Below are 27,216 nucleotides of genomic sequence, written 5' to 3'. Positions count from 1 at the left end.
TATGAATGAGTATAGCTACTCCTCTAGTTGTTGAATTAAAGGATAAAAATCACCCCTCTGAACCTTCCCTGCTGGAACGTTAAATGCTCCTTATCGGTGAGATGTGCTTCCTGCAGCAAGGCGACATCAGCCATTTCATTTTCTTCTATATTTTTTCTCTTAATCGATGAATGGCTCCCTTTAACATTCCAGGTGCACCATTTAAACGAGCGGTTATCCATAACCATCCGAAGCAGCCCATGACCCACTGGGAGAAGAACCCCATTTATAGCGCGCCGAGTGAAAGCTGCAAACAGTTCGTATAAACGCGAAAATATAACTACAAAAACAACCAAATCAAAACCTCTAACAACTACTTCTACAATGAACCAACATGGAACACAAATAAGCAGAGACATTCCCCCTTGCCCACAGGGGACGCTCATACTACCACTAATCCCCCATGGCTCCTCCTAGCTGAAGCCGCTCCCAACCAAGACAACACAAAGTTAAAAAACGTTACACGGGTCTTACAACATGAAAATTCAAAGTGGGCATTCAACCCCGTCCCATCCATACCTTCACCCGAGGCAGTCCTGGTGAAACAAAATGTAACCACCCGACCTCCCCAACCCCATTTCCTATTCCATACTAAGAGAGAGAAACGAAAAGCAAATGATCGAAAAAAACAAAGGATAATGGGAGAGGAGGAAGAAAGGAGGAGAGAGAAAAAGGAAAAATGGGACCTCCACATACTGAAAAAACCTCCAAAATCAGGTAAACCAGGCAAAGCCCAGAGAAAACGAAGGGAACACATTTGTCCATATTATTTGAACCAGCAATCCATTTTAATGTGTACAGGAAGTCCGTTGCGTTTTCTAGTGAGTGAAAATTAAACACAGACCCTCCATGGCTGAAACGTAATGTTGCTGGATGTCTTACCAAGTACAGTATATTCAAATCCCTCAGCCTCCTTTTTGCCTGGCCAAAGGCTTGCCTCTTGCGGATCACAGCCGTAGAAAGGTCTTAGATCCTTTGTAGATCAGAGCTTATGGATCCTTCTGCAGAGCTCGAGAAGCTTCCAGCACCTGTTTTTCTATAACATACTGGAGTTGCACAGATTGCATGCAGTGTGGATGAGATTATATTTGTGTTCTGTACTGTTTCAAAGAATAAGAGGTGATGTGAGGGAAACTTAGAAAATTATTAGCAGACTAACTAATACAACGGCATGGAGAAGTGCAGCAGGCAAAGTTAGGAGGAACGCAAGATGTTCTACAAAAACATCATACTGAACGTAATAACTAGGGAAAAATTAGGACCCATTTCGAAACCAAGGGGGTGATCAGTATGTGAAACTGGGAAACATTGATAGACTGTGACATGAGAGCTTCACATCTGATTTAGTTGGGATAAGGAAGATGCAGGTACAGAATTCAAGAAGATGGACTGGGAAGCTCTCGAACAGTTTGATATAAGATGCAAGTTGGGGTTGATGGTTTTGGATGATATTAAGTCCAGATGAGTTGTATCGCAGGATTCTGTTGGAGACAAGAGAGGAAATGTCCTGACCTAAATGTTTCAGTCGAATCTGACCATACAAGGGAGGTGCTAGCGGACTGGAGAACAGCTATGTGGTCCCAAGTTACTGAGTGAGCAGTCCCACAGCAAGCAATGCAGTGTATCAAATTATTTGTGGTATTCATAAATGATGTAAATGTGAATGTGGAGGGAGTGGTGGGGGGTGGGGGCTGAGCGTAATATGTAATTTCGTGTTTGACACAAAGATTGGCCAGGTGGTCGGCAGTGAGGAGGAAGGCCTAATGTTACTGGAAGATACTGGTAGAACGGTCAGATGGTCAGATCAATGACAGATGGAATGGAACCCTGATAAATATGAGATGATGCAATTTGGAGGAAGGATCGAGACAGGGGAGAATTCCATGAATAGCAGAAGACTAGGGAGGTCAGAGAGTGTTTCTCCACACATCCCTGAATGTGACTGGACAGTGTAATAGCCAGTTAAGAAATCACACGGGACTGTAGGCATAGTGTTCATTCATCGAGGCGACATAATATAAGTTAAACATGCCATTGGTTAGGCCATAGATAGAATACTGTGTGCAGTTCTAGCAGCCACATTACAGCAAGTGTTTTGGTTTCTCAGTAACATCAGAAGCTATTGGGGTCTCCACAGAGTTGGAAGCTTCAGTGGAAATCTCCTGGCTGCAACTCTGTCTAAATTTTCACTTGATTTGTTTTCCCTCCTCAATTGGAGATCTGCATCTGAGAATCTGTTTCTGATCTTTCCTTTTTGCTAAGTATATGTTTATGGGATATTACTGTATCAGAACACTTAATGATTAGAAGAGTCTAGGCCAACGCCTTCAAATATGTTTGAGGAGCTCTGCTGTCATCCATAACACGTGACTCCTTCTCTTCCTGGGTAATTGGTTGGAGGCATTAGATGGGCTATCTCTACACTTCTCCAATAATGTCATTGAGCTGAATGACTTCCTCATATTCCTGTGAAGCTAGCATGAGGCGCTGAATAATCTCCTCGATTTAACAGTGGAAATGTGCCGTGTCCAGCACCACTGTTACATGAATGTTACCGATACTTCAAACAACACAAGCCTGAATGTTGTCCAGGTCTTGTTGCACATGGACACAGATTAGTTCAGGAGCTGAAGGGACATTTTTTCCTGAATATTGTGTGATCTTCAGTGAACACCCCCACTTCTAATCTTGTGGTGTGAGCAAGACATTTATGAAGCAGCTGAAGAAGTTTGTGCTGAGGAAGCTACCTTGAGGATCTTTTTGCAGACATGTCCAGGACTGCATGGATTTTTGTATACAAACCACAATCATTGTGCTTTATACTTTAAATCACTCTAACCAGGGAAATTTAGCACTCATTCTCATTAAGTGCGATCCTGCTCAGGCTCCTTGAGACCGTCCTTAGTTAAATGATGCCTTGATGTCAGGGCCGGTCACTCTTCCCTGAGCCCTTCTGTTCACGTCTTTTGCACATATCATTAGGCCACAGTGTGGGGCAGGGAGTGCTTTTTGACCAGTCAGAGTTGAGGGCTCTGACACGAATTGGACACGAAAGAGGATATTAGACCTTATGATCTTATTGTGGGTGAAGACCTGCTTGTGGGTGGGGTGGGGGGGAGGTGGGTGGCGTGTGGATGAATGACATATCCCTATTTGTGGCCTCCTCACGTTCTATTATTGGGAAGTAGAGGCTGTTATTTGTCTGGACCCACTCTGGGTGAGGAATGGGGGCTGTATTCACAGTGAAACTGGGTCTATAACTTGACCAACAAACGAAGCACAGGTTGCAGAAAGGGGAAGCTCAGTTAGAAGTGATGACGACTCTCTTTCATACCGCAGCCTGGGTTTTCCAATTACACTTTCCAAACCATCCCAAACTGAGTTTGACAGTTTTGAGGGGGTGAATGGTCTCCTCTGTTTCTGTGAAAGGAGTAAGTAGCCTCTAATTGCTCCTGTATAGCAGGTTTGATGGGCTGAGTGGAACACAGAAACATGGGACTGAGGAGCAGGAGTGGATCATTGGACACTTCAAGCCTTCTCTACCAGGGACTAATATTGTCGCTGATCAAGTTGTGGTCTCAGCTCCCCTTTCCTGTCTGTGTGCTATTATCCAAGAATCACTTCTCTGTCCAATATTTAACTAACTCCGCGTTGAATATGTATCAACAAAGAGACATCTCAAACTTGTGGGGAAGAGAATTCTCACTTGAATTGCTTGTTTAGGATTTCTGCTCATCCTTTTTATAGAGTCATAAAGCATGCAACTGTGTAAGTGCTGACCAGATATCCCATTATGATCAAGTCTAATTTGAGAGTATTTGTCTCATATTCCTCTAAACCTCCTTATTCAAATACCCATCAAGATGCCAGACTCCACCACTTCCTTTGGGAGGTAATTCCATATGGACACCTCCCTCTGTATGAAAACATTGCGTCTAAGCTCCCTCTAAAATATTTCCCCATGTACCTTAAAACGGAACTCCAGTCTGAAAAGCAATCCTCTACCAACCTCTCTCTCCTCCCTTCAATTTAATTTTGTATTCAATTGGCCTGGGTGCGCTGGTTCCCATGTAACCTAACCTTACTAACTTGACTAATATGCAGAAGCTTGTCGAACAACTTGTTCCAGTCTGTATGGAAAACATCTACAATACTGCCTTCATCAATCTGCTTTGTCGTCTCTTTAACAAACTCAGTCAAATTCGTACAACACGATTTCTCATGCAAAAAACCATGGTGACTATCCCCAATCAATCCTTGCCTTTGAAATTGCATGCAATTGACTATCCCTCAGAATCCCCTCCAACAACTCACCCACCACTGATGTCAGGCTCACTGGTCCAGAGTTCCTTGGGTTGTTGGGTAACTGTTTTATTTTCTACTGCCAATCTTCCATTGGTCAGAGCAGATTATCGGTGTAACCAGGTTGATGATATGGCCAATGTTATAGGTCTCACATTGGGTCAGGGTCATCCTCGGAAGAGGTCAGGTTGATTTCCTTCAATTGTTAAAATAACAAATTCATGATGAAAACAAATTTCCTCAAATTATGATGGAAAGATGAATGTCAAACTGAATAGAAATTTAAAAAAAAATGCACATTGATATTTCCGTTTCTGAAAATACTGAGGAGCACAAACATACACAGACACACACACACAGATACATACACAGACAAGCACACAGACATGTACACACAGACACACTCAAACACACAAAAACACAGACACAAAAACATGGACACACACAGAAGTATGCGCACAAACACAGACAAATGCATGTACCAGAGACCGTAAATAATTACGATGGACCATAATTATTTATGACCGTAAATAATTAGAGCAGAATAAAAGGCCATTTGGCCCATCCAGTCTACTGAGCTACTGATCATGGCTGACATGCTTTCCAAGCCAATTCTCCTGCCTTCTCACAACAAGCCTTGATCCCATCATTAAGCATAACTTATCTAGTTATATCCTAAAGATGCTAATGTGTCTGTGTGTCCGTGTGGGTCTGTGTGTATGTGTTGTCTCTGTGTGTTACCCAGTCTCCTGCCCTGTGCTCCATGTTAGAGAGTGAGGTTTTTGCAGTTTTGAGGCACACCTTTGTAACTTGGTCTGTGCCTATCCATTGAACGCCTGTGTTAATCATTCTCTGCTGCTCATGTGCTCAGTAACATGAGGAATCCACACAACTGTTAGTGATTCAGACCAGGCTTCTCACTTGTATTTCACTGACATTTGACTTAACTCTAGTACATTCGTGAAAGTGCCGGGGATGGTTTCCGGGAGGCTATGTTTTAAACTGCTGTGGAAATTCAGGAAGACCATAGGCTTTGGTGACCCAACTCTGGATGAAACATGGTGACTGTAGTTACAGTATTTGGATCTGCAACATGACCAACAAATGGAGCAGAGGCTGCAGAGAGGGGAATCTCTGTAAAATGGGATGAGGGAATTGCAATCAGATAAGTCATGGTTTTGATTAATGTTGGAGCAGAATTCAATGGCTCGCTCATGCAACTGATTCAGATATTTCTTTTAGTTTCAAGCCGATTTCCCTTTTCTCCCAGTGTCCCAGACTGGTGGGTAGTGAGTCACCTCCTCTTTTCCTGGGAAACAGAAATCTGGGGCCTCACTAGCATCCAGATTTCCCTGTATCCCAGTCTCTAGCAGTTGAGTGACTACCTCCTGTTCCTGTGTTCTGGTATCGAGCAGTTGAAAGACTGTCACCTGTCCCTGTGTCCCAGTCTCGAGCAGTTGAGTGACTGCCTCCTGTTCCTGTGTCCCAGTCTCGAGCAGTTGAGTGACTCCCTCCTGTCCCTGTGTCCCAGTCTCGAGCAGTTGAGTGACTACCTCATGTTCCTCTGTCCCAGTATCGAGCAGTTGAGTGACTACCTCCAGTTCCTGTCTCCCCTTCTCGAACAGTTGAAAGACTGTCTCCTGTCCCTGTGTCCCAGAATCGAGAAGTTGAGTGACTACCTCCTGTTTCTCCCTATTCCTGAGCAGCAGTTTGAATGTTCTGAATGATGTCACAAGGTTAAGAAAGGATTTGATAACAGGGAATTTCAAACTTGGAGCAGCATTAGACAAAGGTATCTAGAAACTTCTCCACCAAACATTTTATGCAGCCCGTCTGTTATTTTATTCCTGCCTTCTTTTATAAAGAGGGTGAAACATATACAACAGTGCAGTATTCCGACAATACTCCCACATACAGGGAAGACAGATTAAAAAGATTAAAAGATTTATAGTCTATCCCTCAGTAACCCTCGTCCATTCCATCCAAACCGAGGCTGCATAAATCTTTATACCGTATATTGTAATGAATTAGTACGGTAAATATCACACTTTAACATTACAGTCACTGACTATAGCCCTGCACCTCTCACCAAGATCTTCAGAAAGCGCACGAGCTGACTGACCACGTGATGCCGATGCGGAATTCCAGTTCTCTCCAAGATATTCCCCTCCCAGTTTGAAATTAATTTCCTTCTAAATGTAGACTAAAAATCCCACATTCAGGCTCAGTTTCAAGGCTTGCAGAGGGGATTACATTCCTGCTTTATCTGAACACACCGAGGGTGCATTTGGCAGACAGAGGGATCCTGAGGCTGGGATTTACTGTTCAGATGGTGCCAGAGACGGTCTCCCATAACAGTGAACGGGAGCTCGCTTTATAAAGAAAGGGGCACAATTCACTAATTGTGTTGCAGCAAAATTGCGTTTAATAAACACACCTTTACTGGATAACTGCCTGTATATTGAATGGAGGATCAAAATTGATGGACCAACGCGATTACAGTAGGTCCTATTTTATATATTCCGATGTTTAACCATACTAAAGGATACGAACACATTGTGGGGAAAACTGAATTGAGGAGATTTTCACCATAAATAGAATGGAGGAGGCTCAGTGTGTTGAATGACCTACTCCTTTCCCGATGTTTCTGTGCAGTCTGTGGAAAAGCTCTGTAAATCCTGCCACCTGCTCTCAGATGTTAGGAAGTAAATTTCTGCAGGGTCAACACAGCAGTATTTCCCGTTCCCAAAATACTGAGGCTGGTGCTGGGTGATCTGTGTTGTTTTATTCTTTAAGACCTCAGAGCAGTTTGATTCAATGGAGTGTCTTGCTTGTCCGTTTCCGAGACCATTGAAGAGTGTATCACATGTCTGTGTGTCTGGAGTCACTTTTAGGCCAGACCAGGAAAGCACGGGAGATTCAATTCCTGAAAGTACATTGAGGAAGGAAATTGGTGTTTACAATCGACATTGGCTTCAAGGTCACTGTTAATGACTCCAGGTTTTACATCTCGATATTTTATTAATTATAACGTCCACCAGCTGCCACAGCATTAGTCTGGACTGGATTAGTAATCCAGTGACTTTTCCACAACAACAACATCTCCACATGGGGACCACACTGAGCTGGTTACTTATGTGATGCTTGACAGCTTTGTCAAAAAGAATTCCCACCAAGGTGACTATCGTGACGTAACTCAGAGCGTGGTAAATGGTCAGACTGCAGTTATTCCCTTGTTATGGAATTGGACATAGCTGAGTAATTTTCCACATTGCCAGGGAGATGTCAGAGTTGTAGCTGGAATGAAACAGCTTCCCCAGGGACTCTGCTTGTTGTGCAGCACAGGTCTTCAGTCCTATTGCAGGAATGGGGTCAGGGTCCATTGCCTCTGTCGTATCTATTGTGTTCAGCTGTTTCTTCATGTCACATACAGCAAATCAGATCGATTAAAGACTGGCATCTGTGATTCTGCGGGCAGCATGGCAAGGGTGAGGTGGATCATCAACTCAACACTTCTGGCTGGGTACGATGCAGATAATACCACCATGTCTTTAACACTGATGTACAGGGCTGTCCTGTGATATAGGATGGCGATATTTATGGAGTCCTCTCCTCCAGTGAGTTGTTTAAAAGTCCATCGACATTTATATCTGGATGTGACAGCACTGCAGAACTTCGATCTGATCTGTTAGTCTTGGGATCATTTCGCCCTCTGTATCAGATGTTAGTCCTGCTGTTTCGAATGTAACCAGTCAAGTGCGGTAGCGTTAATGGATTGTCATCAGGTTTAGGTACACATGGTTCCGACCCTATCATGTTCACCCGCACTCATCACTGAACCATAGATCAGTTTGATGGTAATGATAGGCTGAAGGATTATCCTGGGGAAAATGTTACAGATTGTAGTTGAATACAATTCTGCTGCTGCTGTAATTCAACCGCACCACATGAATGCCCACTTTGAGCTCCCATATGTTCAATTCAATTCTACTGACTATCCCCCAGTTCACACCAAGACCCGTGTTAACACTTCCATTTTCCTATTCTCATTCTGCTATCCCTGGTGTCACGCCTCCAATTTGTTACTTTACTCAAACCCCTTATCGTTTGCATCTGAATCTTTTTCATTCGCCCAATGCCATCTTCTGTGTTTGATGTGAATGTGTTCCCCACTGTTTCTCTCCCTGACCATGATTAAGAGCTCTGCAGTGTCAGAGATGCCAGTGTTATGTAGTTTCAGACCAAGAAATTTGTGCATCTTGCATTGTCTGTCTCTTCCCAGTGCACAGCGCTCCGTGTTGGACAGGGCATTTGAGCAGCTTTAACACACGTCTGTGGAACTTGTTCAAAAACAGAAATTGCTGACGAAACTCAGCACGTCTGTCAGCATCTTGTGGAGTGAAAGCAGAGTTAATCTTTCAGGGCCAGTGAACCTTCTACATTAGGTTAGATTACTTACAGTGTGGAAACAGGCCCTTCGGCCCAACAAGTCCACACTGACACGCCGAAGAACAATCCACCCAGACCCCATTCTCCTACATTTACCCTACACCTAACACTACAGGAAATTTAGATTGGCCAATTCACCTATCTTGCACATTTTTGGACTGTGGGAGGAACCCGAAGCACACCCACACAGACAAGGGAAGAATGTGCAAACTCCACACAGTCAGTCGCCTGAGGTGGGAATTGAACCCAGGTCTCTGGTGCTATGAGGCAGCAGTGCTAACCACTGTGCCACCATGCCGCCCACAAAGCTCCCATTTTCTCCAGCCATTTTTGCATTTTCATTTCCATTTTCCATAGTTACTTGTTTAATGGAAAATTTGTTCTGAGCCTATTCATTTCTAGAGAAACTCAACAGGTCTGGTATCATCTGCAGTGACAGAGAAACAGAGTTAGCGTTTTAAATCCAGTATGACACTTCTTCAAAACTGACAAGGATTGAAAAATGAGCTTTATAAGCCATTGACCGATGTGGGGAATGGGTTGACGGGTAAAAGAGGGTGTGGCAAAAGACAAACATGCTTTTAGTCGTGAAGAACGAGAAGATCATGTGACGTAGCCTAATAATTAAAATGTGAATGGGGAAAAGGGGTTCTCTCTATTGAGTGAACGATAAAGAAGATTCAACCACACAAGGTCATAGGGAGGCCAGGAGGGAGAATGCACGGAAACTGCAGAACAGTTATAATGGGGTCAGACTGTCAAGTTGTGAAAGTGTACATTTGCTCCTACAGTATGTAACGTACGAAAGTGTAAAGTGAGTTGTTACTCGTGCTTGGGTTGTGCTTCCTTGGTACATTGCAGCAGCCCAGGGCCGAAATGTTAGCATTTCTGCAAGGTAGGTTATTGAAATGGGAAGCAATGGGAAGCAATGAGAAGGTCAAGATTATTTCCACAGACAGATTGGGAGTGTTCCTCAAAGCAATCTCTGTTTGGTCTCGCCAATATAGAGTGACTGCATTGTGAGCAGCAATGATAGAGACCAGATTGAAAGGTTACAAGTGAAATGCTGCTTCACCTGGAAGGTAAGTTTGGTTCCTTGGACAGTGAGGAGGGAAGAGGTGAATGACAAGTGTTGCAGCTTCTGCAATTGCATGGGAAGGTAGAATGGGGGAGTGGGGAAGTGTTCTGGGTGATGGAGGGGACAGAGATGCAAGGGTTCCTGCGAAATACTGACAGTGGGCGGGAGGTGAAGATGTGTTTGATGGTGCTGTCCTGCTGGAGATGGTGGAAATGGCGTAACATGATTATGTGAACATGGATTCAAGTGCAGGAAGAAGTGTGGACAAAAAGGAATCTATCATTGTTCTGGGATAGAGGGGACGGATTGAGGGCAACACCGTGAGGGATGGGACAGTGACAGCTGAAGGCCCTGTCCACCAGAGTTAGGGGATTTCTGGTTTGAAGGAAAATAAGGTCACATCAGATGCAGCTCACAGGAATGTGGCATCATCAAACAGAAATAACAGAGGTGAAGAAACTTGGAGAATGGAGTCAGCCTCCGCTGATCATGTGTTCAGCCACATGCAGAAGTTCCCCCTGAATGATTGAAAAGAAACAGGCATCTAAATTGAGGATTTCTGTCTCACATCTGGTCTGAAGCGGAATGTGAAAATAGACCCAGAGGAAGGTCAGTGAGTTTCCATGAGCAGATATTCAAACAGATATCCCAAACCGCTCAGTAATTATTGTTTCTGTTCAAAAAGAAGAATTCGGTAAGCAGATAAACCACCCATGGTTGACAAAAGCTCTCAAGGATACTATTGATGAGCAGTAGTGGAGGGCCAGATTTATAATGTTTATTTCAGCGACCATAAGCTGATGTTAGGCATGAATTTCAGCTGTGCTTCCTGATTTACCTGGCAGAAATCACTGCCATTGCTGCACCATCCTCTTCCCTGCTCGTCTCCCCTTCCTGATTCCAGGTTCTTCCTCTCAAGTTACAGAGTACATTCTCTCACATTATGGTCCCCAACCCATTTCACCTGAAACTCTTTGATCAAGTCCACCTACTCTGCTGTCGCATCAAGCTGCGTTTTGTGATTCCACTTTGCCTTGGTCTCAGTGTGGCTCGGCCTCTCCATTCATGCTGCTTTACACCTCCCACTCACATCTCACTCCGGAAAGTTTCCTTCTTGGAATAAACATTATTGAAAACACCTCTCCCCCTTTGCACTGAATTCACACTGTGATCCAAATTTCAAAACGTATACTCAGCCTTCATCTCACTCTGCTAAAGGTCGACGCTGACTGTGTGGTACAAGAATTCCTCTTCTTATATGGTTCAGGCCAGAGATGCGCTTTCACACGGTTTGGACAAAGCAATTCAGGTGTTTGACCACTTATTGGTATCGTAACAGTTTCCTGCTGCCTTAGTATTGTAACATGGAGAAAAAACAATTCACATTAGGAAGCTTGGGCTGAGTGTTACTTACCTGTCATTTGAATACTGTCTCAAATTTGCAGTGCTTATCTTTAAATGCTTGTTCGTGAAGTTAGTATCAGATAGTGCGTAGGAGGTTGAGGGATGACATTGTAGAAGATTATAAAATCATGAGAGATTTGTTTTGAGTGACCAGCCAAGGTCTTTCCCACGGGATGGGGGAGTTCAACCATAGAAGGCAGAGGTTTAAGGTGAAAGAAGGGAGATTTGAAATGGACGAAGGGTCAATGTTTTCATACAGAGGGTGATGTGTGTATGTGGAATGGGCTGTCAGAGGACGAGTGGGAGATGCAAGTACAGCTACAACATTTAAAACTCATTTGGACAAACATATGAATGGGAAAAGTTTAGAGACATATGGACAAAATGCAATCAGATGGGACTAGTTTCGTTTGGAAAACCTGGTCAGCATTGACAAGTTGGACCAAAGGGTCTGTTTGTGCGCTGTATGGCTGTATCAATCTAGAAAGCGAGGAAAAGGGGAGAATAGACAAGATGTAGTAGATTGGCAAGAAATACAAAATCAAGCAGCACGAGATTTTCCGAGCATATAAAAAAAGTTCAAGATGAGTGTGTGATCTTAGGTGAAATTTTATAGGAAAGTATACTGAGGATAATTGGAGGGTGTGACTGAAGAATTGGCTACAGGGAGCAGACAGATCATTTACACCCATGTTTTACATCTTTCCTCACAGGGGAAGGTACAGTAAGTATATCAATGATGTAAACAAAATGGTAATAGGAGGGAAGTTTTTGAAACATCTCAAACAAAAGAAACAAGGATTTTTCTAACAGATTAAGAGTAGACTAAGAGTAGGCCAGCAGTAATTCATATCTGGTTTTAAAAGAAATGGTCACAGTCTTGTGGTCATGGTGCCCTCTCTATCAGATGTTAGTTCTGCTGTTTGTAAATGTAAGCAGTAAGTGCGGTCGCTTGAATGGGTTGTCCTCAGGTTTAGGTACACATGGTTCTGACCGTGGTATGTTCACCCACACTCATCACTGAACCGGAGATCGGCTTTATGGTAATGGTAGACTGAAAGATTATATTGTGGTTGAATACAATTCTACTACTGCTGCTGCTGCTACAGCTGCTATGATTTGCCGAATCACATGAATGCCCAGTTTGAGCCGCAATTTCTGCAATACAATTCTGCTGCCTGTCCTCAATTTGCACGGGTACCCGCTCACCCTTCTCCCTGTACACAGTGCCCCATCCTGGTTCCTGATGTGGGAAATCTTCCGTTTTGAAACATTCTCATCCTGTTAGGGTATCTTCATGATGACATGCCTCCAATTTGTCGCATTCCTCAAAAGCATTTAAAGTTTTCACCTGAACTCTTCCCCTCCGGTAATGCCATCTTCTCTTTAAAGGAAATGTGTTTCCATCTGTTTCTCTCCATGACCATGATTAAGGGACCTGTAGTGTCGGTGATGACAGTTTCAGAACTAATGAGTTTGTATACCTTGCGTGATCATTCACTTCCCGGTGTATGGCGCTCCATGTTGGACAGGGCGTGTGAGCAGCTTTGACACACATGTTTGAAACTTGTTCAAAAACAGAAATTGCTGAAGACACTGACAAATCTGACAGCATCTGTGGAGTGAAAGCAGAGTTAATCTTTCGGGTTCTGTGACTGTTCTTCAAAGCACCCAATCAGTCCAACAATTTTTGTTTTTGTTTCAGATTTCCTGTATCCAATGATCTTTGCTCTATTGAAAATATATTCTCTAACTTTTCATTTTTGAATGAACTCAGGGGTCTGGCAACATCTCAGAGACATAGAAACAATGTTAATGTTAATGTTTCAAGTCCAGTATAAATCTTCTTCAGAAGTGCAAATGATTGGAAAGTGAGCGCTTTCGTATCTTGGCAGAGGGGGGAAAGAGTGTTTGGAGGCCCAGTGTGAAAGACAAATGGGCTTGAAAGAGACACAGGTATATAATGTGTTTAAATTAATGTGTAAACATTAGAAATTGATTTTCTCTGTTGAATGGAACATAAACACGACACGAACTTCGGGAGCCCAGGAGGGAGAGTGGATGGAAAATGGAGAACAGCCATAATGGGTTCAGGCTGGGAATTCATGGAATTCAATATGAACTCCTACAGATTGTAACGCACCAAAGTGTAAAGTGAGCTGTTACTCGAGCGTGGGTTGTGCTTCATTGGAACATTGCATCAGCCTGCATTTTCTTAGAATCCCTACAGTGTGAAAACAGGCCCTTCAGCCCAACAGGTCTATACTGACGCTCCAAAGAGTATGCGTACCAATCCCATTCTCTCCCCTAATACTATACATAGATCCTTGACTATTGCACCAAACATCAACATCCCTGAACACAATCGGCAATGCAGCATGGCCAGTTCACCTAACCTACACAACTTTGAACTGTGGCAGGAAATTAGAACGCCCAGAGGAAATCGAACCCAGTTCCCTGATGTTGTGAGGCACCAGTGCAAACCACTGAGCCACCGTGCCATCCAGGACCAAAATATTATAAGGCCACAACTCTATACGAACAGAAATGAAGCAATTCGGACCATAAAGTCTGCTCCGGCATTCGATCGCGAATTATAGGTTTTCAACCCCATTTCCCTGCTTCCTGCCAGTTATCTTTGATCCCCTTGTCAATCAATAACTTATCTGAGTCTCTTTTAATTATACTAAATAGAACGTAGAACAGGACAGCACCGAACAGGCCCTTTGTGGCACGATGTTGTGCTGAGATTTAATCTTAATGTACCCCTCTGCACCCCTCAACTCACTTCTATCCATGTGCATGCTCACCAGTCGCTTAAATGTTCCCAATGACTCTGCTTCCGCCAACAGAGCTGGCAACGCATTCCATGTATTCATAACTCTCTGCATAAAGAACCTACCTCTGACGTCTCCCTTTTACCTCCCTCCTAATATCTTCAAACTATGATTTCTCGTACTAGTCAATCCTACCCTGGGGAAAAGTCTCTGGGTATTGTCTCTAGCTATTCCTCTCATGATTTTGTACACCTCGATCAGATCTCCTCTCTCCTCCTTGTCTCCAGAGAGAAAGGTCCAAGCTTGTTCACCCTTTCTTCATAAAGCAAGCTCTCCAGTCCAGGCAGCATCCTGGTAAACTTTCTTTGCACCCTCTATCTTGCCTATAGTAGGGGGTCCACAATTGGACACAGTATTCCAAGTGTGGTCTCACCAGGGACTTGTAGAGCTGCAGAAAATCTTTGCAGCTCTTAAGCTCAATCCCCCTGTTAATAAAAGCCAAAACAACATATGCTTTTTTGACACCCTATCCACTTGCGTGGCAACATTGAGGGATCTATGCACTTGCGCACCCAGATCCTTCTGTTCCTCCACACTGCCAAGAATCCTGTATTTAATGCTATATTCAGGATTCGAATTTGACCTTCCAAAATGAATCACTTCTCATTTACCCAGGTTGAACTCCATCTGCCAAATCTCAGCCCAGCTCTGCGTCCTGTTTATGTCACACCGCAGCCTACAGTAGCCCTCTATACTATCGACGACGCCTCCAATCTTTGTTTCATAAGCAAATTTACTAACCCACCCCATAACCGCCTCATCCAAGTCATTTATAAAAACTACAAAGAGCAGAGGGCCAAGGACATAGCCCTGTGGGATCCCTCTCAACACTGTCCTCCAAGCAGAATATTTTCCATCTACAACCACTGTCTGCCTTCTGCTAGCCAGCCAATTCTGAATCCAGATAACCAAATCTCCCTGTATCCCATACTTGCTGACTTTATGAATGAGCCGTCCATGGGGAACCCTATCAAATGCCTTGCTAAAGTTCACATGCACCATGTCCACTGCTCGACTGTCGTCGACCTGTCTTGACACCTCCTCAAAGAAATCAATAAGATTTGTGAGGCATGATCTGCCCCGCACAAAGCCATGCTGACTGCTTTAATCACACAATGCTTTGCTAAATAGTCATAAATCCTATCCCGCAGAAATTTTTCCAAATTTTGCTGACCGCAGACGTAAGATTGACTGGTCTGTAATTATCAGGGATTTCCCTATTACCCTTCTTGAAATAAGGAACAACATTCGCCTCCTTCCAATCCTCCGGTATGACTCCTGTGGAGACTGAGGAAGCAAATATCCTCACCAGTAGCTTAGCAAACACCTTTCTCGCTTCCCGGAGCTGTCTAGGATAAATCTGGCTCTGGGGACGTATCTTAATGTTTTCCAAAATTTCTAGCACATCAATTTCATCAATCTTGATCTGGACCAGCTCCTCTAAGTTTCCATTTACAACAAGTTCCCTTTCCCTGGTGAAAATTGAAGCAAAAAACTCATTTAGGACTTCCCCTATCTGCTCAGACTCCATGCATAAGTTCCCTACGCTATCCCTGATTGGCCCCACCTCCTCCCTAATTATTCCCTTATTCCTCACGTATGAGAAAAATGCCTTTGGATTCTCCCTAATCCTTCTTGCCAAGCCTTTTTCGTGCCCAATCATGGCTCGCCTCGGCCCATTTATGAGCTCCTTTCTAGCAAGCCTGTAATCCTCTAAAGTTGTGTTAGATTCTTGCTTCCTCCATCTTCCGTACGCTGCCTGCTTCCTTTTGACGAGAAGTTTCTCTGTTCTTGTCATCCAAGGTTCCTTAATCTTACCCCTTCTTACCGTCTCAGAGGAACAAATTTGTGTGCCACTCGCAACAACTGCTCCTTAAACAGTCTCCACATGCCTGCTGTGCCCTTTCTGTGGAACAATTGCTCCCAGTCTGTACTTCCCAACTCCTGTCTGATAGCATCATAATTTCCTTTTCCACAATTAAATATCTTCCCATCAGAAACTGCTCCTTTCACTCTCACAGACGATGCTACATGTGAGGCAGTTGTGATCACTTTCAACAAAGTGCTCTCCCACCGTGAGTTCTGACACCTGTCCTGGCTCGTTGTCGAACACCAAATCCAAAATAGCCTCTCCCCTTGTTGGTCTGTCTCCATACTGAGCAAGGAAACTATCTTGAACATACCTGACAAAAACGGCTTCATCCACACCATCTGCACTTAGGAGGTTCCAGTCGATATTGGAAAAGTTGAAATCACCCATGACAATAACCCTGCTACTTTTGCACTTTTCTGGAATCTACCCGCCTATGAGATCTTCAATCTCTCTACTGTTATTAGATGGTCTGTAGAAAGCCCCCAAATGCGGCGACTGATCCCTTGCTGTTCCTAACTTCCACCCATACTGACTCAGTAGACAAACCATCCTCAACAACCTTCATTTCTGTAGCTGTGACGCACACTTTGATTAGCAATGTTACACACTCTCCTCATTTTCCACCCACCCCGTTCTTTTTTAGATAAGATTAGATTACTTACAGTGTGGAAACAGGCCGTTCAGCCCAACAAGTCCACACCAACCCTCCACAGAACAACCCACCCAGAACCATTCCCCTACATTTACCCCTTCATCTAACATTACGGGCAATTAAGCATGTGCCAGTTCACCTAATCTGCACATTTTTGGATTATGGAGGGAAACCGGAGCACACCCACGGGGAAAATGTGCAAACTCCACACAGACAGTTCTCCGAGTTGGGAATTGAACCCGGGTCTCTGGCGCTGTGAGACAGCAGTACTAATCATTGAGACTCTGTGCTGCCCCGAAACATTTTTAAACGTTTTAAACCCTGGAACATGAAGCAACCATCCCTACCGCTGTGAAACCTACGTCTCCGTTAAGGCCACAATATCGTAGCCCCAAGTACTGATCCATAATCTAAGTTTGTCACTCTTAGATCAGACATTCCTTGCATTAAAGCAGATGCATTTTAACTGATCCCTTTGTTTCATCGCGTGAGAAACCTTCCTGATAGATTCAATATATCCTGTCACTGTTCCGTCTTCAACTAACCCCCTCTCAGACATGTGATCTTATTCCTACCCCCCTCTGCCAAACGTGTTTTAAAAACACCAGAGTCACACGAGCAAACCTCCCAAACAGGCCATTTGTGCCCCTCCAGTTCAGGTGCAACCCGTCCTTCATGTACAGGTCCCACCTTACGCAGATGGTATCCCGATGGTCTCGGTAACTGAAGCCCTCCCTTCTGCACCAGCCCCGCAGCCACGTGTAAATCTGCATTTGCTGACTGTTCCTCATCTTACTAGCTCGTGGCACTGGTAGCAAACCTGAGATCACTACTCTACTCGTCCTGCCCTTCAGAATCCAAACTAACTCTCTGTAGTCACTTTTCAGATCCTCAGTCCCTTTCCTGGCGATATTGTTGGTGCCAAATAATCTGGTTTCCACAGCCTTCTGTGGTAAGGAATTCCACAATTTCACCACTCTCTGTCTAAAGACGTTTCATCTTATCTTCATTCTAATGGGTTTTCCCTTTGTTCTAAGCCTGTGTCCACCTGCCAGTGCCAACGTGCTCCCAATTTTGTCTGTATCCAGGTCATTCAGTATTCTGTAAGTTTGAAATGGATCCCCCCTCATCCTTCTAATCTCCATCGAGTTTCAACCCAGAGCTCTCCAACGTTCCTCATGTGTAAAGTTTTTCATTTCTGGTGAACCTACTCTTGACACACACCAAGGCTAATACATCCTTCCTGAGATATGAGGCATAAAATACTGGAAATGTGGTCTGACCAGAGCCTTAGAAAGCCTCAGAATACCCACCATTATATCCTACTCCTCTCGAGATGAATGACAACATTGAATCTGCCTTCTTAACTACTGACTCAACCTGCAAGTTTATCTAAGGCGAATCCTGCGCTTGGAATCCCAAGTCCCTTTGTTCCTCAGATTTCTGATTTTTTCGCATTTAGTAAATAGTCCATGCCTGTGTTCTTCATACCAAAGTGCATAACCTCACACTGCCCCACATTGTATTCCATCTGCTACTCCTTTTCCCACTCTCCTAAACTGTCGAAATCGTTCTGCAGGATCCCTGCCTCCTGAATATTACATGCATCTCCACCTATCTTTGCTTCATCTGCAAACGTAGCCAGAATGCCTTCTGTCCCGCCACTCAGATCGTTAACCTATAAAGTGAAATGTTGTGATCTCAACACTGACTCTTGTGGAACACTGCAGGTCACTGGCTGCCATCCTGAGAGAGACAATTTTATCCTCACTCTGCAACCTGTAAGAGAGGCAATCTTTTATCCATGCTCGTACCTGTCCTCTGAGAACCATGGGTCCTTATCTTACTCTGCAGCCTCCTGTGGGGTACCATGTCAGGCCTTCTGGAAGTTCAGATAGATAACTCTCTATTGTCCAACCCGTCGTTACCTCATCAAAGAATTCTCATTATCTTGAGAGCAATGTAGGTTCTTGAAATGGGGACCAATCAGAATGTCAGTGTCATTCCTACAGACAGAGTGGAGATATTCATCAAATCAGTTTCTGTTTTGCTCAGTAATGTAACGGAGACTGCATTGTCAGCAGCAATGACAGGAGATTGGATTGAAAGCGTACAAGTGAAATGCTGCTTCACCTGGATGGTGTGTTTAGAGCCTTGGACGGTGAAGAGGAAAGAGATGAATGGGCAAAAGTTGCAGCTTTACATGGGAAGGTGCCATGGGGGTGTGGGGAACTGTTTGAGGTCATGGAGCATGCCACAGAAGGAATGGTCCCTGTGAATTTCTGACAGTGGACGGGAGGGGAAGATGTGTTTGCTGGTGCTGTCCTGCTGGAGGTGGTGGAAGTGCCGGAGGATGATTCTGTGAATGCAGATTCTAGTGCAGAAGGAAGTGTGGACAAAGGGAGATCTATCATTGTTCTGGGGAGGAAGGGACGGAGTGAGGGCAGAAGTGAGGGAGATGGGACAGACACAGCTGAAAAATCAGTCCATCAGATTTAGGGGATTTCTCGTTTGAGAGAAAAGGATGACATGTAGGAAGCTTCCCACTGGAATGTGACATCATCGAACAGAAATGACAGAGCCAGGGAAATTGGGAGAATGGAGTCACCTTCAGCTGATCATGTATTCAGCCACATACGTAGGTTCCCCCGAATGATTGAAAAGAGCCAGGCATTTCAAATGCAGATTTATGTAATATATCTGCAGTCTGAAAATAGACACAGATGAAGGTCAGCAGATATGTGTGTGGCGGGGGTGGGGTGGGGGTGGAGGGGTGTGGGAACATTGAAGCAGGTACTGATTAATAACTCTCAATAATGTTTGGCTCTGGTGAAAAAGAAGATGATATGAAGATGTGAAGATGAACCACCCATGATGCACAAAGGCTGTGAAGTATGCTAATCAATCACAAACTAAAGAATTCAGATTGTTGAGCTCTAGCGTCGGCCACATTTGGGAAGTTTACTTTTGGAACAAGAAGCAGATTGTATAAAACAAAATACAAAGAAAAAACATTTCAAAACTGGCAAGAAATATGAAAAGAAACTAACCGCAAGAGTTTTCCCATATCAAATAAAAAAAAATAATGAAGTGTGTGTGACCCTTGGAAGGAAGGCAGGAAAGAATAAGTGGAACACCTGTAGGATGTGACTGGGGAACTGATTTTAGGGAACATGCAGAGAATTAAAAACATTATTTTACATTGTTCCTTGCAGGGGAAGGCACGAAGAGTTTCAACATTATAAACAAAATTATAGTCAGATGAAAGTTTTGCATTGTCTCTAACAAAATGAACAAGGCTTTTCTCAAACAGAAAAGACCCAAGGTAAACAGCTCATCAGCAATTCATAGCTTGTTTTGATAGAAGTGGTTACAGAGTGACTGGTGGCACTGTGTGAAATATTCCATAACTCTCAGGAGTGTTCCAGTGAAATTGGCGAAACTCGAAAGTGGCGACTGTCTTCAAGAAGAGAGTGAGTGTTCAAGTGTTTAGGTGCTCCCTTTGTTTGATTAGTGGAGCATATTTGAGAGGATTAATGGCCTCATGATGCACTTTCATCCTGAGTGATTTAAAAAAAAAGTAAAACTCTGCTCCTTCCTCTGATGCGTTGCATACTGGGGGATGAACATTTTGCTGAAATTGAATTATTTTGAAAATTATTTGGAACGTTGTACGAACGACATCAACCAGAGAATTCTAGAAACTGCACTCATAAGAACATTTTATAACCATGTGGGGGTATTGCGTAGGTGAGAGAGAGAGAGAGAGAGATAGAGAGAGAGAGAGAACGTGCTGTATTGCAGTGGTAAGAGTAATGGAGCCTTATTCTGGGGAAGGCACTAACAGATATACAATTGGTGTGAGAGAGTAGAGAGAATACATTGACCCTTATCCTGACAGAACGGGGAAGGTTATTGATGCTTTTTCTGTATTGCTGGAGTTTTCTTCGGACGCAGATACTGCACTGAGCTGGGTGGTGTGCTCAGACCATGGTCTGGGAAGAGAATGGTCCCCCTCTGTACGAGACCATTCACCATGACCTCCGTGCCTCTGTCGTCAAGTTGTGGTGTAATTTCCCTTTATCTGCCATGCTCGGGTAAACTGTGCAGGGCAGCTCCAAACTTAGAAAGCTCAACCGTGTGCCCATTGGCCTTTTCATGATGGCAGCAGTACCAGGGGTCACTGAATATCCAGGGGCATCCGGGCGATGGTGAGCACCTCCAGCCATAATGGGTGGGAAAATCGTGCTGGCGTTGAATGAGAGGGACACCATAAGGTAGGGTGGGTAGTTAATGAGGTGAGTTCGATAAGATAACACCAGGAAACTAGCTCTGCCTCGTGCAGATATTCCTTCTGTCACATTCAATGAAAATGGCACTGAGACAAATTATTGTATGATTCAGCCCAGTGAATCGAAAACTCTGCTGATCCTACTCCCAGTTACAACGCTGCAGGAGAAATGCTTATCCAAAATTCTCAATCATCATAACTTACACAAATATCCTGCTCACCCATCATTCCTAGAAACTGTGGCTTATATTGCAAGACGCTATCAAAATGTTCTCATTTCACAATTTTTAAACCTACCATCAGATCATTCTCTGAAATTCTCTCTCAATCTTCCACTCGCTTTTAACAAAGCTCCTCCCAGTTGTTGGTATTTAAACTAATTCCCCCACCATCTCTCTCTGGCAGTGAGTTTCACACCCACAGCCCTCCTGTGTCATGCCACACTGGAGATATGGAGCTGTAAATGGAGAGGTGCTGCACATCCTGTCGCTTCCAGCATGAGCTGCAAGGTTCCCCACGCTGGGCAGTGATCTAGTACAGTGTTACACAGCAATGCAGCGATTGGTGCACATAGCTGCGTGTGCTGGGAAGGTAACTGCTCCAGATTAAAAGACATATCCACTGCTATTTACTGCACAGCTCCCCATGCTGCACAGTTTCCAGTCCGTGTGTATAGAACAATGCCTTTGTGTGTTCTGCAGAGCGCCCTGTGTTGAACAGATCATTTAGTCCAAATTTATAGATCAGTGCACTGTTGGACACATAAGTAGTGAACTTGTGCGCTCTAAACAGTGTTCGATCCTGAACGGATTGCTGAGCAGTACACTAGCCTGGTCTACGCAGCGCTTCTTGTTGAGGAGGTACCTCATCTGGGCTAATACATGTTCGGGCTGGATCTGAGAGGTGGATTGGGTAACCGATATAATTCTTGACATGATTATCACTCCTCCAGCTCGGCCCATTCCGCTGGTAAATGTAAGGTGCTGTGTTTGAGATAGAATTTACTTTGTCAAAATGTTGGACATTAAGCAAAACACAATTTATTCGAAGACTGTCAACAAAAGACAACAAAAGGAAGACGATCTTGCAATAACTTAATTCTGTTGGAAAACTTAGCAGAATAATAGTTTATTTAACTACCATACACTAACTGCTCCAATATGGTATCATCCAATAAGCACACAAAGGTTAAAAAACAAATGCAGGAAACAGATTGTCTGACATGCAGTTCTCCAATCCAGGAGGAAAGAACATTAAAAGACAGTTCCGAGAGAAATCACAGAGACAATGTGTAGAACCGGGGAGAGATTTCCTGCCTTCCAACCCTGCTGAGACACCAGCAATAACTGGTGAAAGGTAAAATTAAGAGTCCTGGTTCAGTGAGAGTTTGGCCATCACTCCACAGGACCAGGCCGTGGCTGCAGAACACAAGGAATGGACTGTATCGACACCGTCTATGGTTCTGTAGGTGTCTCTCAAAAATGCCTAAACCCACCTAAGCCGTTAAGTGCTGGACAGACAGAAGTCAAAGTTAAACATAAATAAATAAAACAAAAAGATGCAGCAGACCCGGTGATCAGACACAGACGGCCTCGGGAGCCCAGCAATTCCTATATTGCCAAAAGACAGTAGAATAATCGCGCTTGTGAAGAGAAAGAATTATGTCTCTCCGTCACCTCGATGTTTACAACTGAAGATGTGCCATGAGCCCAATAATCATTGATATCAAAATCCCACCCACAACAATTATTGTGATATATCAGAGTTGCCGTGAAATTGGTTAACTGGAGCTGTTTGTTCAGTGACTGTGATTAATATCAGTCTTTCTGGACCCACCTGGGTCACTGGAGGCTTTCCCTCTTCCATAATTAGAGCATTCTTTTAAATTGTTATGCCATAGTATTCGGCGCAGAGTCAACCTCAACAAGATTGGGATCAGCAGCTACAGAGGAAGAGAGAGGAATCAGAATCTGAGAACATTAGAATGGTCCAACAATGGATTTAATTCGAGAATATTATACTAGAATGTTCCAACAATGGATCCGAATCTGAGAACATTAGACTTGAATGTTCCAACAATGGACAGGGCTTTATCCTGGGGTCTTTACTGGCTTTCTCAGGATTGGGCGTGGTTACAGTTGCGGATACGAGCAGTACTGATGATTATTCAAGCTGGGTACTATCCCATCCTCGCTATTATTGGTGTTCCTGGTAAGTCTATCTCTGTCAATTCTATAAATGATGCTGAATGTTATTGCTATTCTGGCTGATTATATTTAACAAATACATAAACTTTCAGTCACAAACCCCACTTCCTTCTTATGCATTTCAAAACTACTTACTCATAAACATCTGAGAAGGAATAAGACTGTTCGGAACATTGAGTTTCGTTTTTACTGTGAACGGTTTTATATCTCCATATTCTCTCTGTGTGATCAAACCTGCTGACACCCCCTCCATAATCTCCCCAATTTCCAGCTCTGCCTGAGTTCTGTTGCTGACTTCGCCATCACCTATCCCTTCGTTAACGACAGATTTTATGGCTCCAGTTCTCTTCTGACCTCTCTTCCAGTTACAAATAGTTTGACCACAAACTTGTTCTTGTCTCTACAGTTACTTCACAACAGTGACTCTTAAACAGAGTAATAATGTCACTGGCTGTATAATTCAGAGGCGCAAGTCATGATTCAAAAAGCATTGTCTAAAATCCTACCACACCGATGACTAAAGTTAAATTCCAAGGTCAAAAATTGGAATGAAACCTAATTTCACTCATGGCAAGCATAAACCATCAGGATTTCTTTTCTTATTTTATTGATAACCTTTGGTAAAGAAGCCTAACATGTTTGACCTGTCGTAACTAAGTGTCACCTCAGATCCACAACAATTTAGTTGCCTCCATATTGCCTTGACAAATGGCTGCGTGGTCAAGGGCAGTTAGGATGGACAATCAATACTGCCCTTGCCAGTGATGCTGGCATCCCGCGAAACAACAATATTAAAGGTGAAATAACCAAGGAAATGCTGATGCTGGCGATCTGAAATAAAATTCTGCACCGTCTGAAAGAATGTTGGAGAATCTCAGCAGGTATGGCAGTCGTACGGAAAAAAAAAATCATGTTTCGAGTTCAGTGAACCTATCAAAACTGAATGGAGCTGAAAAATAATATTATTATATCAGGGATGGTAGGAAGGGTGAGCGGGAGGTTTGTGTTGAGTGGGTGATGTCCAGCAAGAGAGAGAAAGTGAGAGAGAAAGAGAGAGAGATGGAGAGAGAAAGAGAGAGAGAGAAAGGCAAAGCAAGCAAAAGGATTGCTGATGATGGACTGGAAGGAAAACAGAATGGGAAGTTATTCTACCATTTCCCCTTTTCACATATTCCTGAATATCATATTTATTATGGGATCTCCCTGCTTACTGTGAGTTATTTTCACTCTATCTCTCGTCTCTGAGTGTGGTGATCAACTCCATCAGCAATACTTATAGTCGCTGAGATATAGAGAAACGTAATGTTCCATGGTCAACTGTTTATTTGGAGACAGGAACTGTTACTGTGCGACTGTGTGGAGATGTAAGAGCTTTCTCAGCCAGGAAAAGAAACTGAGGAGCTAAAAATATATATTGCTGGAAAAGCACAGCAGGTCAGGCAGCATCAAACGATCAGGAGAATCGATGTTTCGGGCATGCCCTTCTTCAAGAATGAGGAAAGTGTGCCAAGCAGGCTAAGATAAAAGGTAGGGAGGAGAGACTTAGGGGAGGGGAGTTGGAAATGCGAGAGGTGGAAAGAGGTTAAAGTGAGGGTGATAGGCTGGAGTGGGAGTCGGGGCGGAGAAGTCAGGAAGAAAATTGCAGGTCAGGAAGGTGATGCTGGGTACGAGGATTGGCATTGAGACAAGGTGGAGGGAGGGGAATTGAGGAAGCTGGAGACATCTGAATTCATCCCTTGTGTTTGGAGGGTTCTTAGGCGGAAGATGAGGCGCTCTTCCTCCTCATTCCTGAAGAAGGGCTCATGCCCGAAACGTCGATTCTCCAGATCTTTGGATGCTGCCTGACCTGCTGTGCTTTTCCAGCAATATATTTTTCAGCTCTGATCTCCAGTATCTGCAGTCCTCACTGTCTCCTAGAGAAACTGAGGAGACCGAGGCATTTTCAGTAGTGAATGGATGCATTGTAGGTGTGGGGAATTCACTTGCTGCTGTCATCTGGAAAGTCAGTGGAGTCTCTGTGGATGGTGTTCTCAGGATAGTGATGTCTGCTACTGGGTTCATTCAGGGAGCCTCGGTGGTCTGGGAACCTCACTCTGGATACTGCATTCACAGTGTGTCTGGGTCCATAGTAAACAAATGAGGCTGAGACTACAAAGACGGGAAGCTGTATAAATAGGGAGGAGTGAGGCACAATATTTTCCTCTCTGGGATTTCCAGGAACATTTGTCTAAGCTGCAGCCATTCAGGTGTAAAGTGTAAAACCAGCTTGTCTCAAAATGGAGGTGATCACTGAGCTGTATTCTCTCCTTCAGTATAACCTGTGTTCTCACACCAGTAGCAGGACTGCGCTGACACTCATGATGAATTAAACTGGATTGATTCTGGAACTTTGCAGGCAGCAGTGGGTAATGTATCCACCATCTCTGAAGTGCAGTCCTCCAATGTATTCACGAGTTGACTGAAACCATCTGCCTGCTGAGAGGAATGCATTGGTCCCATCTCTGCAGGGGAAGGTACAGAAACTACTTTCCACAAATATTAAGGAACAGACGAATTGTTAAAAATTGGAAAATGCAGGAAATCAGAATTAATGAAGTGTATGTTATTGAAAATCTGATTAAATTGAAGTTCCATAAGTTGCTGCATCTGATGAGTTACATCTCAGAGTGATTGAGATGAGAACAAACTAGTGAAATAATTACTGATTATTCTTCAAAGCTAATTAGATTCTGGAAAGTATCCTGCAGACTGGACAGCAGCAATTGTCAACCTAAATATTTAAAACAGGATGGAGAGGGAAAACAGAAAACTAAATAATTTGATGTCAGCTGTGAGAAAAAAAAATTGGAACCTTTCATAAGGAACGTGACGACAAGACACTTGGAGAATAATGATATGGTTTGGTACATTCGGCCTAGATTCAGGAAAGGGAAATGATCTTTGATAAACCTGTATGTGGACATTGTCCGTTGTGACATCGAAAGTTGAGAACCAATGGTATTGGAGTATTTGTATTTTTAGAAGACGTTTGACATGTTTGAATACAGGTGAATGGGGAATGTTAGAGTCCATGGGTAGGTCGGGGTGGAATATATACCACATGAATTCAAAATTGGGTAATAGAGATACGAGAAGAGTAGTGTTTTTCTCTGGACTGAAGGATTGATGGGTGGCAGCAGGATCAGTGTTTGAGCAATAGCTGTTCACAAGGTATAACAATTATTCAGATGTAAACAACAAATGTACATTTATATTTATTAAATGGTAGAGAGGTTGGCGAGTGCTTTTGTTGAAAAGGACCTGCATGTCCTTGGTAATAAGTCACTGACAGAATTCATACAGGGGCAGGAAGTAAATGATATGTGGCTCTTCAGACAAAATGATTGAAGTACAAAAGTTAGAATATCTTTCCCACTGATCGTGTTTTGTTGAGATAGTATTTGGTGCTTTGTGTAAAGGTTTGGTCTGCTTTATAATCAATGATCTCTTTGTCACCGAGACAGTGCAAAGGAGTTTGACCAGACTAAACACTATCATGATGTTACCATAAGGAGAGAGTGCAGTAACGATGTGCTTAATCTGTAGCGCTGTGAGAGAATAAAAAGTTAAAGTTTGATGGGTATGGACAGCAACTCATTATGTCCCAAACAGCTGAATGGGGTGACAATGTCATACTTTTCATTGAATGTTTAATTCACGACAGTTTACATGTATCTGCTGAACCATCATTTCGATTGACAGCGAGGTGCAGGGTCTGAATGAACTCTGAGCACTTTAATGTGTTACTGTGTGACACTGCATTGAGTGTCATTTTGTACACAATCCTGTCAGCAGCCAAAATAGCATCATTCTGAAACAGTTAGTTATTGCCCACCGGTTTCTGACCTCCACGGAGACCATGGGACTGCCTTCTTGGAGATGGAAGATAACTTGGAGAATGGCTAAAAAATGTTGGCTTCATTCCGACTGCCAGAAAACCATGTTAAAGTAACACATATGTACCATGAGTAATTAAGCCATGTGGATCAATTTGGAACAGTCTGTCTGTGTAGCCCCTGCTCCATTTGTTTGTGACGTTGGAGCA

Source organism: Chiloscyllium punctatum, chromosome 28 (genome assembly GCF_047496795.1).
Source record: "Chiloscyllium punctatum isolate Juve2018m chromosome 28, sChiPun1.3, whole genome shotgun sequence".
In the NCBI taxonomy this organism is placed as follows: Eukaryota; Metazoa; Chordata; class Chondrichthyes; order Orectolobiformes; family Hemiscylliidae; genus Chiloscyllium; species Chiloscyllium punctatum.
Note: the sequence above shows the minus strand (reverse complement) of the source record.